Genomic DNA, 16,462 nt, shown 5'->3' on the forward strand with positions numbered 1-16,462 from the left:
CATTCTGCAGGTCCTATAATATGAATGATTTAGATTACTGGAAAAAAAATGCACATTGAGTTAAAAAAAACACTAAATAACAGGACATTAATTTCAAAAAAATGCTAGCGAACCAATATCACAGCAGCTTGATAGAGCCTTTGTTCCTCCAAGTCTAACCGGATAAACCTGTTCAGGACTCCATGTGCACTCCCACAATTTTTCTAACCACCACGGGATTAATTAACCAATTCCTTGATTATAAAACCATTTCTTATAGCTATATCCTCATTGAACACACGGGCAAAGTGGTTACTGCATTCTTATAAACGCTGTTGTAAAAGAGGATTGTCAAGAGAAGCCACTGCTAGTGCAGTTGGTTGTCTCTTTTTCCCCCTCCGTGGAGCTCTCAGTTCGAGCTCCATGAGGGGCGGGTTTTGAAAGCTAAGGCTATAGATAGTCTCTGGACTTTCCTGTGCTAACTCTAACACCCCACTAACTCCTCACTAACTCCTGCTAACTATACAATATTGGCAAAAAAAAAAAAAAAAAAAACTACCATCAAGTTTAACACCAGCTTCAATCGAGTCGTTAAGGTCTATAGATCAATTCGTGTTTTCTCTAACTTCCTTGGGAGCAATGTAGTTATGGGTAGCATTCAAAATATTCTCAAAAGAGTCTGGTCCTACTGGCCCATTCATGAGTCCACCTAAATGTTTGAGAATCAGTTTGTAGGCCCATATTAACTACTTCTAATAAGTACTCCTGGCTTAGCCCGAATCACATTATCAAGATTAGGTGATTCAAAACATAGACTCTTCGACTTCCCCATATAATGCCCTTCAAAGAAAGAGCCTGCCCGGCCCCTAGGAACTTGCACCTGAGTAAGGCCCCTTTCATTTGAAGCAGGAGCTTCTGCACGCACCCTTCTCTTTATGGACCGATTGGGCATTCACTGTAAGTTTATACTGTTAGTTTTTTCCTATTAGTATGGCCCACTAGCCTCCATATTTTGTGCATGTGGGACTCCACTATCAGATAAGCCAATGAAGTGATATGGTTCATTACGATAACTAATTAGAATTATAGATGAAGGAAAACTCTTGATAATAAAAGAGATCTTGATGGACTAGGTATCTTTTAATAATTATCTCTAAGGCCCTCTTCTCTCCTCTATAAAAGATAGAATACTCTCTCCTTATTCTTACGGTTTTTCCATCAATTAAAGTACAGGGGTATTCTAGAAAAGTAGAGACAGAGAGGAGAAGGTGAGCCAAGAATTAAGGTGTTTCTAATTAAGGGGTTTGTTCTTTCTAATCTCGATGGCCGACAAAGGTATGTCATTTATTGTTCTTGAGATGTGTTGAATTCAAGATCCTGTTATATCTGTTTTTCGCACAATAGATTAAATACAGATTTATAGATTTACAGTTGGTATCAGAGCATGATTTTTCTGAATCAATACAACTTGGAATAACAGTATCGCGAACGTACTGCCATGTTATATTTATATATTGACTCATGAACGATCGAAACTGTCGAACCCAATCACTACTAGTTACGTTACTGTTTTGTGGTTGTGTTTTCATGTGGCTTAAGTTTCGTTGTTAGAATACAATTGGTTTTATCGAATACTGATGAAAGACCCGAAGTAATGTCATTGGTATCATGTTTACATATGGCCTAATGTAGTCAGTTTAGACTATGATTAAGTGGATCTCGTTTTTTGTGATTGGAATTGAATATTCTCTATTATGCTAACAAATCGTATTCATATGTGCCGATTAAAGTTAATACTTGAATATGATCATACGGTGAGTCCAGTAGATAATCATCGTTTAAATTGATAGCAGCTTTGAGTACTACTGCATCGTTCTTTCGGATTGAAAAGAATCGTTTTATCGCATTTATGCCGTAATTGATTCACGGGTTAGTAGCATAATTCACGGGCTATGATTGTTGGCACTTGAATGTCAGTTTGCAAAGTTTACAAGTAAATTTATGTTTCCCTACTTGGACTTTGCATATGGACTTTTCTACATGGAGCATATTATTTTACTCCTTGTTAATTAATAGCCTATTAATGCTACTGTTATTTGATGAAGCGATACATGGAAGAATGACTGAATCGTAATTTTTGATTCATGTACTGATCATAATTACTGGATTGGAAAACATGTACACATATTTTTTTTAATGTATGTATGGATATTGTTTTCGTTATGGCTATGGTCAGTGATAGAGATAAAGGTTATGATCACATGCTTACAAAATTAATCTGTTTTGTCAGATTATGTTTTCTGCAATAATGTATGATTATTTTGAAGCATTTAATTTGAAAAGCTTTTCTATTACTGTGTTACTGTATATGTAAGAGTTATGATTATATTGAATGTCATTGAACGGATAATCAATCACATAAAAAAAATACTTAGTTGTATATTTTATTTTTTCGGTAGTAGTGATTGAATAAAAGAATGACACCGGAATAACTCGAATAAAAGAATAAAGTATATCATTGGTTAGTTTAATACTCATAGGAATTACTAATTTGATAGTCACCAAAGTGACCTAGATTAGTGAAACTTATGAATATTGAACTACATTAAAGTTTTGTTAAAAGGGTAACAATTAAGTCAATGATATTCTCGATTGCAGTCATAATTATAAGAATGGGACTAGGCCCAAAGGAGAGTCAGATTTAAATAATTATGAACTGGATAGGGTGAGTAATTTATGCAACTTAGCGGGTTAGGATTGGATATCCAAAGATAACATGACTAACTTGATAAGCTGTATAAATTATTTAGACCTATTTAGGTGATTATGTTGCACCTAATTAATGAGTGAACATTAGATATGCTTAGGTTTCGCCCAAAGGAGGACCTAAGTGATGTCAATAATTCATCATTATAAATTATTTAGACCTATTTAGGTGATTATGTTATACCTAATTAATGAGTGAACAATAGGTATACTTAGGTTTTGTGCTTGCGACCTTAGAGTGTGTTGCAATAAGAATACCCCAAGCGTAGGGCTAGGTCGGTTGAACGCATAATAAAACCCGAAAGTCCGGGGTCGAATCCATAGGGAGCGCATCCATAACTCGGTTCGGAGATTAGCTTGCGTAGAGATTTTAGCGTTAGGACCACCAACCAAAGTTCGGCGTTGAGACGGCCAACTGAGCGATTTAGAAAGTTGCTACTTAACCTAACTACGGCTTTTTGATTGGAGATTAAACTAAAGGCTAGGTTTAGGGATAATTAACACCCATAACGTAAGGATAAACTCGATTCTTCTCTTCTTAACAACGGTGTTAAACATGACTAGGGCTCTTTTGATTCATTTTAACAAACACAAAGAGGGACATAGCTTCAAGTATCAAATGTGGCAAATAGCTTAGCCATTGCCTACATTTGATCAAAAAGATTAACACCTCTAAGTTTTGGTACATAAAATTAGTCCTAAGCCATGTTTAAGCTAGAAAATGGGATTTTACAAGAGAAGAACAAGCTACATCCTTGGTTACGGGATGTTAACCATTCCACAACCTAACCTTACTACACTACTCACTCATATTGAAAGGGGCAACGAAATGAGCAAGGGGAAACATAAGGAAAATACCAAACATTGAGTAAATTCAAAATAAATACAAGATCCTCGAAGAGAATGAAATTTCTTACAACTTTAATGAAGACCAAAAGCTCCGAAAGTAAATGGATCGCACCTAAAAACCTTGCTTAAGACTTGAATGAGGAGAGAGGTTGGAGCTCCATTAATGGAGGTAGAGAGAGAAAGTGCAAAAATGAAAGATGACCTACTCCCCTTGTAGAGACTCGTATTTTTGAAAATCTCTTAAAGGATTTATAATGTTAAAAATCTTGACTAAATGTGAGATTTCTTGGATTTATTTGAATTGGGAATTTAAGTGATAAGGATTGAAAGCGGAGGGAGTGCAAGTGTGATTAGTGTGTGTGTGTCCTAGTATATATATGTGTGTATAGGGATGTAGGGGATTAAAATCCCCAATCCCACTCTCTCTCTAACTCCCGGCCTCTCTCCCCTCTCTCGGCTCCTCTCCCTCTCTCACTCCATAACTCAAAAACTCCACCCAAAACTCAAAACCCAAGACAATCAACCTCCAATCCATCATCTACGCGCGTATTTGGAGCTCGTACATCGTTGGCTAGCGCTCGGTGGAGGTGTATTGCTCTCGAAGTCGATTTTGGAAGCTAGGGCTCGATCTCTCGTGGGGTTCGGCTTTGATGCTCGAGGTAGGGATTTCTATCTTTCTCTATATGTTTATGGGATGATTCGGTGTCCAAAACTTACGTTGGATCATTGTTTGGAGGCCTCGTGTTTGCCTTTGAAAGCTGTCAAAATCGTGCTGAAAAACCCAGGTGCTACATGTACCAGTATTTACCCCGGTACATGTAGCAAACCCAGATTTCTTTGATTTTTCGTTCATTAGCTACATGTAGCACCCTTACTCTGCTACATGTACCAAATGCAGATTGTATCTTCTGTTCGCTGGCTACATGTAGCACCCTTAACTGCTACGTGTACCAAACTCAAATTATACCTTCTGTTGGCTGGGTACATGTAGCACCCTTATCCTGCTACATGTACCAAACTGGAAAATTTTGAAAAAGTTTCTTCTTCCATGGTTTGGACCCCCGATCACTTTCAATACCCCCTCGACACTTCCAAACCACTTCTTAACACGGTTACTTGTATCTCAATGATTGCTTGAGTTGCTCTCGTGTCTTCGGACCCTTGTTTCTTGGGAATTCAAAATATGAGATTAACTTGAAATAATGCCAAATGGTGTTTATGCATTAGAACGATTTTGGGAGCTTTGAGACATGTTTATATGATGATGCAAGTCTGATGTATATATTTTCTAGTGTGATATTGAGATTTGTGAATTGAAGAATATGATGGGATGACGAATTAGACATTATGAACTTGTCACACGCCGAGGTTGATTGCTAAGTAGAAAGTTGGATAAATCATGAATGAAATATGATCAGTTTACACTTGGTGCCATGTAGTGCGAGGGATCAACTTAGATAACGAGTTTTGGAACAATACGGAAGTAGGAGTTAATATGTGAACCGTTTGTTTAACATCGATATCTCTTATTTACATTCTTCAAGTTAGAGTCTTGGAAATACATAGGATGAAAAGCGATACGAATGATGTGATGTGGACGCACGGGGTCCCGAATGCCCGGACATGAATAAAAAGGTTCTTAGTGGATGCACGGGGTCCTGAATGCCCGGACATGAACGAAATGGTTTTGGGGGACGCACGGGGTCCCGAATGCCCGGACAGAAATAAAAGGTTTCTAGTGGATGCACGGGGTCCCGAATGCCCGGACAGAACGAAAGGTTTCTCATGGACGCACGGGGTCCCGAATGCCCGAAATTGTATTGAAAGGGAAAATGGTTAATACTTGAGATGTACAAGACAAATTGATTATGTTCTAAAAGAAAATTCAGTGTTATGTTCGTATTATTCTACAGGGAGATATATTCATTGTCATTAGTTCATTTGTATTCGTTGTACATATTTATTATTGCTCTTGTATTACGGTTTGTGGATGATCATCGTATATCCTTATAGATTGAGGCACAATGGGTAACATATGAGAATTTAATTTTGCGTAGTGTTGGTCAAGTGATGGTTGAGGACAAGCAGTGGTTTAATTAGAATGATTTGAGTAGATTTCTACCATTAGTTGACTTGTGAGTTATTGAGGATACTCTTATAAGATTTGATTTCTTTGTTTTGTTATAAAGCGCTCCTTCATCGTGGAAGACTCATATTACTACTATTATTATTTTTTTGATATTCTGCTGTATTCATTCACCCTTGGTGCATGTTTCTTCGCATTTTCATATAGTTTAAGTATAGAACTCTCTACTGGGCTAGTGTAGCTCAACCTAATCTTTCTTTTCAGGTTCAAATGCTGGATAGTAACTTGCATGCATTGCGTGTTTGGAAGTGAAAGACTTTTGGAAGATAATTGTTTTAGTTACTTGGTCATCGTTTGTAAAGGACTTTATTTTGTTAAAGATGGATTTGTAACTATACATTCTAGAAATTTCTCTTAACTAAACCGTTTGGAACTTAATGGTTTGCTTGTACATGTATTTAAGTTTTTCTTTGGGGCCAGAGTGCCAAAGTTGTATAACGCCAATCATGGGGACTTGTTTTGTAAAGATTAACCTATGGGAACTCTTTTGGGTATAAATTATGACATGTGAGGATCTTTTATCAAAAAGGACTATTTATTTATGTTGAAAATCGAGGGCGTGACAAATTGGTATCAGAGCATTAGGTTAGAATACCTAGAGACCATGGGGAGGCTTTTTAGTCTCATGGGTTCAAGTCCGCTGCATAATTTTTTTTTTATTTTACAAACACCGTGTGCTTGCATGAATGAGTCGGTACATTATAGAGGTATCGCATTTTGTATTATGGTAGAACGATATTGAGTTGTTGACCTGCATTGGGAAGTTGGAGGCTTGGACCTCATTATAGTGATTGTGATTGTGGCTATGTTGACGTGTGAAGCAAAATATAAGATAACATGTGGTAAAAGCGATAGAATGTTGATGCGACTTATGAGATGAGTGTTAGATGAGTTTTTAATTGAATTGCACGGATTATGTGTTAAGTTAAGCCTATGTGAGATAGACTGTATAGGGTATAAGTATAAGGTGAGTAATAAATGTATTGGGAATTGAGTTAGTGCGTGGCTTGAATGTGTTTGAAAAGGTAAAGGCTTGTCGTGGTGATAATTGTGGTTGGTTATTGTAGTGGTAGTTATTGAGATAGTTATTATAAGCATAGGTAGGGCAAGTCGAACCTACATAAGAGATATAAGTATCTAAGGTGGATATAGGAAAATGAGGATTATGGGTAGGGTGTCGAGATACTGTATGTGTCTTTTGGACACCCAGGCGACTACCGATGAGATCCAGCTTGAAGAGGCGCTTGATCACCGCACCTTCTAGATGGAAGTCTCGGAAAGTCAATTGGACGCTAGGATTATATATAAGGGTTAGATCTCTAGGCTTGAGATAAATAGTTGTATATAGGAATTTCGTAGAAGAAGAGAAGTGTCGTGGTGTTGTTGTCATCATTACTGAGGGGATCATTATGGTGGTGACATTATGATAGGTTGATAGAAAATAGTGATGGCATTGTTTGGTAAGCGAGAGAATAAAACTTGAGATGGACCATATGAATGTGATGCAAGTCAGGTGATTGATGTAAGCCTGTGGTGAGAAATTGTTTGAAGTGAGGATGATATAGATGTGAATTGTTGTGATTGATGACGAGATGGAGTGTGATATGAGTCTTGAGTTGAAACGGTAGGAACCTTGAAAGCGAAGGCATGTGGAGAGATAGTACATTGTGAGTTGAAAGGCTTGAGTGCAGAGATTATGTTTGGTGTTTGGGAATGTAGGCTAGACTAATGATAATAGGGAATAGATTAGAGAAGGTCGTTGGGATGATAGGTTTGTTTAAGAGGGATTAAGGAATAATGGTGATAGTGATAGTAGTGATGGTGTGGTTGTCATTATTCAGGTTGAGCGTAGTTGTGGCGAATGTCTTTGAGGAATATTGATGTCATTGTAATTATTTTAGCAGATTGCGGTGAGCGAAACCGTTAGAAGTTATCGGTGCAAGCAAAATTGATTCTTAAATAATGAGAGGTATGGACATGTCATTTGAAAACCCCTGAGTCTTGTGGGTATCCAGGGAGAAGTCTATCGAATTGGATTGTATCGGTGACTAGATTCTAGCGTAAGGATATTTGAGGGTATTGGATGCTAATTGAACGTAGCCATTGCGCTAATTTGGTGTAGGTATTTGGGTGATGAGATATTGGAAGGTTGTAATGCTGTAGAATCAGAGAGATGAATAATGCCGAGGGTGCGTTTGTTTTGTTTGCAAAAATGTGTACGATTGTAAGTTTATTGAGTACTTAGCTTGACTAGAATTACGGAATGAGAGTATTCACGACTGATGGGTGAACAGAAAATGTGAAAAGTATTACGAGATTGAAATGAGAGTGATTATTGTTGGGTTTTCTAGAGGCATGAATTATGAAATGAAGGACACTCTGTGAGTCCATGGGATATTGAGTGAGTTTGCTAAGGCATATATGTGTTCAGTGTTGTGTAAGTCATTAATTTGCACGGTTAATTTATTGGCGTATTTTGCGTATGAAATGTGCTGCTGTTTAGTTTAAATTTTGTTTGTTTGACATGTTGTGTAGTCATAGTGTATGAAACTTGTCCTTTGAGTACGGTACTGAGTAGATATTGATGTGATATATGGGTACTTGTCCCTAGTTAAATCGGTAATCAAAAAAAAAAAAAAAGAGTGAAACATACTGGAGTAGATTGGCTTGAATTCCTTACTTATACATAATACTATCCAACGATTGAAATCTCTAGTCTCAACTCCTTGCTTTGTTGTATTCTATGATTTGATGATAATTTTACATGTCTTTCAATTCTTAGCCTATGGATTTATTGAAATTACGGCTGGCTTGGTTGATTCTTTTAAGGATGCTGATTAGGCGAGACTAGTTGGGATGTTGTAAGCACATGCCGAATATGATTTGAGTTCTTTCCTTGGGAGTCGGGTGAGAGTGTTGCTACATGTGGAGTGGTAAACTTTTGTTTCGAGAGTTGATATGGTGGTACCTATTTGAAACTCACATCTTTCTAAAAATGAGTGATGCTTTCTGAAAGTTGATTCTTTGTGTAGCTCATTTTGAAAATGGAGATGATGCGGGCATGGAGTCAGCTACCTTATAGTGGAGTCAACCCCATCGATAGTTCTTAACCATGTTAACTAGATTGTCGTATTTTAAAATTACCATGTGAGGCGTTTAGGAGTTATTGGAAATACCTTTCAAAAACAAACATTCCCTTGAAAATTTTTATGAAATTTCATCACGGATGGACTGAACTCAAGGACTTATGAACTACTCAAACTTGAAGTTTCAATGTGGCAAAAAAATGTGTGTATTGAAGTTGTTTTCTATATAAAAGTACATGGAGGATCTTATAAATCTTGAGATAAATGAGTTAATTTTGGAACTCGTTGATTATGTATTGCTTAGCAAAGTTATAAAGCTTTGATGTTATGAAATTCCGCTATGTGATGGGACAATTCCGCTATGTGATGGGACACAGTATATGGAGCCAGAAATGGTCAGTGGAAAGTAATGCGAATGGATACGGTTTATGGAACTGGAATTGGTTGGTAATATGATTACGGTCCATGTAGATATAATAACTTGTGATTCGATATGTATCTATGGCCATTGCAGCTTGGTGATTGTTTCGATTTGAAGCTGTGCTAGTCAACTATAATGTCATAAGGTTTTCTTGCGTTTTGGACACAGAAATAGATGGATACGAAGCGTTATGAAATGGACACGGACTTTTGGACTGAAAATCCTTGATGATGTGATCTCGTGTGTTGGCTTAAAATTTCGGGGACGAAATTCCTTTAAGGAGGGTAGGATGTAGAGACTCGTATTTTTGAAAATCTCTTAAAGGATTTATAATGTTAAAAATCTTGACTAAATGTGAGATTTCTTGGATTTATTTGAATTGGGAATTTAAGTGATAAGGATTGAAAGCGGAGGGAGTGCAAGTGTGATTAGTGTGTGTGTGTCCTAGTATATATATGTGTGTATAGGGATGTAGGGGATTAAAATCCCCAATCCCACTCTCTCTCTAACTCCCGGCCTCTCTCCCCTCTCTCGGCTCCTCTCCCTCTCTCACTCCATAACTCAAAAACTCCACCCAAAACTCAAAACCCAAGACAATCAACCTCCAATCCATCATCTACGCGCGTATTTGGAGCTCGTACATCGTTGGCTAGCGCTCGGTGGAGGTGTATTGCTCTCGAAGTCGATTTTGGAAGCTAGGGCTCGATCTCTCGTGGGGTTCGGCTTTGATGCTCGAGGTAGGGATTTCTATCTTTCTCTATATGTTTATGGGATGATTCGGTGTCCAAAACTTACGTTGGATCATTGTTTGGAGGCCTCGTGTTTGCCTTTGAAAGCTGTCAAAATCGTGCTGAAAAACCCAGGTGCTACATGTACCAGTATTTACCCCGGTACATGTAGCAAACCCAGATTTCTTTGATTTTTCGTTCATTAGCTACATGTAGCACCCTTACTCTGCTACATGTACCAAATGCAGATTGTATCTTCTGTTCGCTGGCTACATGTAGCACCCTTAACTGCTACGTGTACCAAACTCAAATTATACCTTCTGTTGGCTGGGTACATGTAGCACCCTTATCCTGCTACATGTACCAAACTGGAAAATTTTGAAAAAGTTTCTTCTTCCATGGTTTGGACCCCCGATCACTTTCAATACCCCCTCGACACTTCCAAACCACTTCTTAACACGGTTACTTGTATCTCAATGATTGCTTGAGTTGCTCTCGTGTCTTCGGCCCTTGTTTCTTGGGAATTCAAAATATGAGATTAACTTGAAATAATGCCAAATGGTGTTTATGCATTAGAACGATTTTGGGAGCTTTGAGACATGTTTATATGATGATGCAAGTCTGATGTATATATTTTCTAGTGTGATATTGAGATTTGTGAATTGAAGAATATGATGGGATGACGAATTAGACATTATGAACTTGTCACACGCCGAGGTTGATTGCTAAGTAGAAAGTTGGATAAATCATGAATGAAATATGATCAGTTTACACTTGGTGCCATGTAGTGCGAGGGATCAACTTAGATAACGAGTTTTGGAACAATACGGAAGTAGGAGTTAATATGTGAACCGTTTGTTTAACATCGATATCTCTTATTTACATTCTTCAAGTTAGAGTCTTGGAAATACATAGGATGAAAAGCGATACGAATGATGTGATGTGGACGCACGGGGTCCCGAATGCCCGGACATGAATAAAAAGGTTCTTAGTGGATGCACGGGGTCCTGAATGCCCGGACATGAACGAAATGGTTTTGGGGGACGCACGGGGTCCCGAATGCCCGGACAGAAATAAAAGGTTTCTAGTGGATGCACGGGGTCCCGAATGCCCGGACAGAACGAAAGGTTTCTCATGGACGCACGGGGTCCCGAATGCCCGAAATTGTATTGAAAGGGAAAATGGTTAATACTTGAGATGTACAAGACAAATTGATTATGTTCTAAAAGAAAATTCAGTGTTATGTTCGTATTATTCTACAGGGAGATATATTCATTGTCATTAGTTCATTTGTATTCGTTGTACATATTTATTATTGCTCTTGTATTACGGTTTGTGGATGATCATCGTATATCCTTATAGATTGAGGCACAATGGGTAACATATGAGAATTTAATTTTGCGTAGTGTTGGTCAAGTGATGGTTGAGGACAAGCAGTGGTTTAATTAGAATGATTTGAGTAGATTTCTACCATTAGTTGACTTGTGAGTTATTGAGGATACTCTTATAAGATTTGATTTCTTTGTTTTGTTATAAAGCGCTCCTTCATCGTGGAAGACTCATATTACTACTATTATTATTTTTTTGATATTCTGCTGTATTCATTCACCCTTGGTGCATGTTTCTTCGCATTTTCATATAGTTTAAGTATAGAACTCTCTACTGGGCTAGTGTAGCTCAACCTAATCTTTCTTTTCAGGTTCAAATGCTGGATCGTAGCTTGCATGCATTGCGTGTTTGGAAGTGAAAGACTTTTGGAAGATAATTGTTTTAGTTACTTGGTCAACGTTTGTAAAGGACTTTATTTTGTTAAAGATGGATTTGTAACTATACATTCTAGAAATTTCTCTTAACTAAACCGTTTGGAACTTAATGGTTTGCTTGTACATGTATTTAAGTTTTTCTTTGGGGCCAGAGTGCCAAAGTTGTATAACGCCAATCATGGGGACTTGTTTTGTAAAGATTAACCTATGGGAACTCTTTTGGGTATAAATTATGACATGTGAGGATCTTTTATCAAAAAGGACTATTTATTTATGTTGAAAATCGAGGGCGTGACACCCCTCAGGTATGGGTGTATTTATAGCCCCTTAAAAATGAGTTACAAAGGTCCTAAATGCCCCTAAAAAGTTACAAAAGTCGGGCACAAAAAGTAGATTTTTTTCCAGGATGTACCGGTATCGTGAAAACCTAATACCGGTACATCGCTTGTTTCACAGCATTTTGAACCAAATCTGTCCGCGATGTACAGGTACAGCTTTTATCGGTACAGGTACATCGCTAGCAGAAAGCTTCCGAATTGTTTTCTTCCCTCCAATAGCCCCTTTGACATCCCGAACACTCTTCGACACTTCTTTAAACAATTCTTGGGACTTGGTAGCGGGGTGCACATGGTCTCAATTTTTTGGATGATCCCGGGTTGATTTCCTTGGCGTTCAAAATGCCTTATTTTCTCTTTTAACCTGTAGGGGCCAAAAACACCAACTACGCGCAATATCAACTAATTAAAGTAAATTATGCACGAAAGAGGGATAAAATTGGTATCGATAAGCCCATTTATATACACTATCGAGGGCTTATCATTTTGCCCAAAGGAGGACCTAGGTGATGTCAATAGTTTATCATTATGAATGTTTATAATTCTCAAAGCTTTTATTAAGTATTGTCCTATTTTGTTTCTTATTACAATTCCTTATTTCACTCCACTAGAATACCTAAAGGCTGTGGAAGATTGCTTTAAATTTGCTGATAAGTCACTTGTAGGTACGATTATGGCTGATTTAAGCACCATGAAATATGATGGTAGTCGTGGAGTTCAAGAGCATATTTTGAACATGTATGATAAAGCTGCAATGCTTGCAACATTGGGAATTCAAGTGGATGAGTCTTTCCTTATTCAAGCTATACTTAATTCACTTCCAGCATAGTTTGGCCCATTCAAAATTCACTGTAATGCCCACAAGAAAGAGTGGAGTTTGAATGAGCTAACAAACTTATGTGTTCATGAGGAAGTGAGATTGAGAAAGGAAAGGCGTCATATTGCATTGGCTGTGATTCAAGTTGCTATGAAGGAAAAAGGGTAAAGTGAGAAAATATTCACCAATGAATCTGAGAAAAGTAGTCAGGCTCATAATGATTTCACTGTCAATGGTCACTTTTGTGGCAGTAAGGGATATATGAAGGAGGACTACAACAAGCGTAACGCTTGGTTCGAAAAGAAGGGTAATAATCTTTCTTTTGTATGTTACGAATCAAATCTTGCTGAAGTTCCTTCTAATACTTGGTGGACAATACTTAACAAGCGTAACACTTGGTTCGTAATGTGAGTCGTAGCTGTTGATACGGGTTGAAGTGGTAGCTGTTGATACCTATCGCTTGGTTTTAGAGACGAGTCATCAGATAGATCTTGAAAACACTTTTTATGTTCCCTCCATTTCTAGGAATTTGATTTCTTTATCTAGATTAGATTGTTCTGGATATTCTGTTTCATTTGGTTGTCAAAAATTCAATTTGATGTTTAATTCAATAATGGTTGGTTCTGGTGATTTATATGATGGTTTATATAAAATTGCCTTGAATCATGAGTTTGCACAATCATTAGTGACCCTGCATTCGGATGTTGGTTTAAAACGTGATCGAATTGATGAAAAATCATTTACCCTGTGGCATAGACGATTTGGGCATATCTCCAAGGATAGAATTGATAAATTGGTGAAGAATGAGATTTTAGAAGACCTAAATTTTACTGATTTTGAAATTTGTGTGGATTGCATTAAGGGAAAGCAGACCAAACACACAAAGAAAGGTGCCACTAGAAGCAATGCACTTCTTGAGATAATCCATACTGATATTTGCGAAAGTCCTATTCCATGTTTTACTGGACAAAAATACTTTATCACCTTTATAGATGACTTCTCACGTTATGGTTACGTATATCTAATTCATGAAAAGTTTCAAGCCGTTGACATCCTTGAGGTGTATATTACTAAGGTCGAGAGACAATTAGATAGAAAGGTCAAAATAGCGAGGTCGGATAGAGGTGATGAGTTTTATGGAAAATATGATGAGTCAGGCCAAAATCCTGGTCCATTTGCCAAACTATTAGAAAAGCGAGGCATTCGTGCTCAATACACAATGCCTGGTAGGCCACAGCAGAACGGTGTTGCTGAGAGGTGTAATCGTACACTTATGGATATGGTTAGAAGTATGATGAGTTCTTCAAATGTACCTGTTTCCTTGTGGAGTGAAGCATTAAAGACCACTATGTATCTCTTAAATAGGATTCCTAGTAACCTTTGAGTTGTGGACTAGTAGGAAACCCAGTTTAAGATATTTACATATTTGAGGTTGTCTAGCGGAAGCTAGAATATATAATCCACAAGAGAAAAAGTTGGATTCTTGAACAATTTCTGAATATTTTATTGGTTATCCAGAAAAGTCTAAGGGGTACAAATTTTACTATCCTAACCATAGTATGAGAATAGTTGAAACCGGAAATGCGAAATTCTTAGAGAATGGCGAAAATAGTGGGAGTGAGAAATCAAGAAAGGTTAATTTCAATGAAGAAAGAGTTGATATCCCAACAATTCTTCCTCATCGAGAAGTTGTTATTCCTCAACCAGTTGAGGAGAATGAACATGTAGGTAATGATTCTCTACTTCATGAGGATACCGCCATTAAAAATTTTGTAGAACCATCACAACCGGCAGTTCTGAGAAGATTTCAGAGGGAAAGAAAGTCTGCCATTTCAGATGATTATGTGGTGTATCTACAAGAATCGGATTTCGACATTGGGATTAAGAAAGACCCGATTTCATTTTCACAAGCCATGAATAGTGATGATTCTAATAAATAGTTTGACGCTATAAATGATGAGTTGAAATCAATGGACCAGAATAAAGTTTGGGATTTTGTTGAATTGCCTACTAATTGTAAGAAAGTCGGCTGTAAGTGGGTCTTTAAGACTAAGTACGATGCAAAAGGAAATATCGAACTATTTAAGGCTAGACTTGTGGCCAAGGGTTTCATTCAGAAAGAAGGCGTTGACTATAAGGAGACCTTCTCTCCTGTGTCAAAGAAGGACTCACTTAGAATCATCTTGGCCTTTGTAGCTCATTATGACTTAGAGCTGCATCAGATAGATGTGAAAACCATTTTTCTGAATGGTAGTTTGGATGAGGATATTTACATGGAGCAACCTGAAGGATTCGCAATAAAAGGGAAAGAGCATTTGGCATGCAAATTAAAGAGATCCATATATGGTCTTAAACAAGTTTCCAGGCAATGGAACTTAAGGTTTAATGATACCATTACCTTCTTCAGATTCAAAGAAAATGCTGTTGATCAGTGCATATATCTGAAAGTCAGGGGGAGTAAGTTTATCATTTTGGTGCTATATGTGGATGATATTTTGTTAGCCAGTAATAACATTGGTTTAGTACATGAAACCAAGGAATATCTCTCGAAGAACTTTAAAATGGTTGATATAGGTGAGGCAACTTATGTTATTGGTATAGAGATCTTTAGAGATCGATCTCGAGGATTGCTAGGACTGTCTCAGAAGGGGTATATTAACCGAGTTCGAGAGAGATTCAATATATAGCTTTGCTCAGTAAATGATGCTCCTATTGTCAAGGGTGACAAATTTAATGAAAATCAATGCCCAAAGAATGACTTGGAAAGAAAGCAAATGGATGAAATTCCATATGCATCAGCATTAGGGAGTTTGATGTATGTCTAGACGTGCACTAGACTGGATATTAGTTTTGCAGTAGAGATGCTGGGCAAATATCAAAGTAATCTAGGAATGGAATATTGGAAAGCAGTGAATAAGGTTATAAGGAACCAATGACTATATGCTTACTTATAGAAAATTGAATCATTTGACATGATTGGATACTCAGATTTAGATTTTGTTGGTTGTCTCGATAGCAAAAAGTAAATATTATCATTTATTTTTCTTTCTGTTAGATGCTGGAGTAATCTCATGAAATGTGTGAAGCATTCTATAGCTTATTGCTTCATACATAATGGAAATCGAGTTTGTGACGTGCTTTGAGACCACATATCATGTTTATAGTTGCGGAACTTCATCTTTGGTCATGGTGTTGTCGACTCAATTGCTAGACCGAATGAAGATTTATTGTGATAATTCCGTTGTATTTTATTATCTAAGAATGTTAAGTATTTAAGTGATTCCAAGCACATGGAAGTAAAGTACTTGGTTGTTAGAAAACGAGTCCAGAAACGATAAGTGTCAATTGAAAATTATTGAGTACTACCACTCTTATGATTGTTGATCTGTTAACAAAGGATTGTCACTAAAGACTTATAACATGTTACTAGGATGAGTTTTTTAACAGCATTTGATTGAGTGGTTATTGTGCATGACACTGTTTAGTGCAAATAAAAGTTTGTTTCTAATTTTTTTCTGTTTCCAATTATGCGTGCACATATTATTTTGGATTATGTTCAATAAGAAATGTCT

The sequence above is a fragment of the Rhododendron vialii genome, chromosome 6a (genome assembly GCF_030253575.1).
Source record: "Rhododendron vialii isolate Sample 1 chromosome 6a, ASM3025357v1".
Classification (NCBI taxonomy): domain Eukaryota; kingdom Viridiplantae; phylum Streptophyta; class Magnoliopsida; order Ericales; family Ericaceae; genus Rhododendron; species Rhododendron vialii.